The sequence below is a fragment of the Salvelinus sp. IW2-2015 genome, unplaced genomic scaffold (assembly GCF_002910315.2).
Source record: "Salvelinus sp. IW2-2015 unplaced genomic scaffold, ASM291031v2 Un_scaffold4238, whole genome shotgun sequence".
Taxonomy (NCBI): domain Eukaryota; kingdom Metazoa; phylum Chordata; class Actinopteri; order Salmoniformes; family Salmonidae; genus Salvelinus; species Salvelinus sp. IW2-2015.
The window spans coordinates 96873-97484 of record NW_019945509.1 but is presented as its reverse complement, the minus strand read 5'-3'; positions in this window follow the sequence as shown (position 1 = coordinate 97484).

Here is a 612-nt window from a genome sequence, read left to right as displayed (position 1 = left end):
GAGCTTCTTACCCCCAAGTCATAGACTGTTGACTCTGCTACTGCACGGCAAGCGGTACCGATGTAGCAAGTCTGCCACCAACAGGACCCTAAAAGAGCTTCTACCCCCAAGTCATAGACTGTTGACTTCTGCCTACTGCACGGCAAGCCGAGGTACCGATGTAGCAAGTCTGCCACCAACAGGACCCTAAAGAGCTTCTTACCCCCAAGTCATAGACTGTTGACTCTGCTACTGGCACGGCAGCGGTACCGATTGTAGCAAGTCTGCCACCAACAGGACCCTAAAGAGCTTCTACCCCAAGTCATAGACTGTTGACTCTGCTACTGCACGGCAACCGGTACCGACTGTTTAGCAAGTCTGCCACCAACAGGACCCTAAAGAGCTTCTACCCCCAAGCCATAGACTGTTGACTCCTTACTGCACGGCAAGCGGTACCGATGTAGCAAGTCTGCCACCAACAGGACCCTAAAGAGCTTCTACCCCCCAAGCCATAGACTGCTAAATAGTTAGTCCGGGTAGCTATTGGTTAATTATTTAACTCTCTGCATTGATCCTTTTTGCACTAACTCTTTTGACTCATCACATACGCTTGCTGGTACTGTTTATTATCTT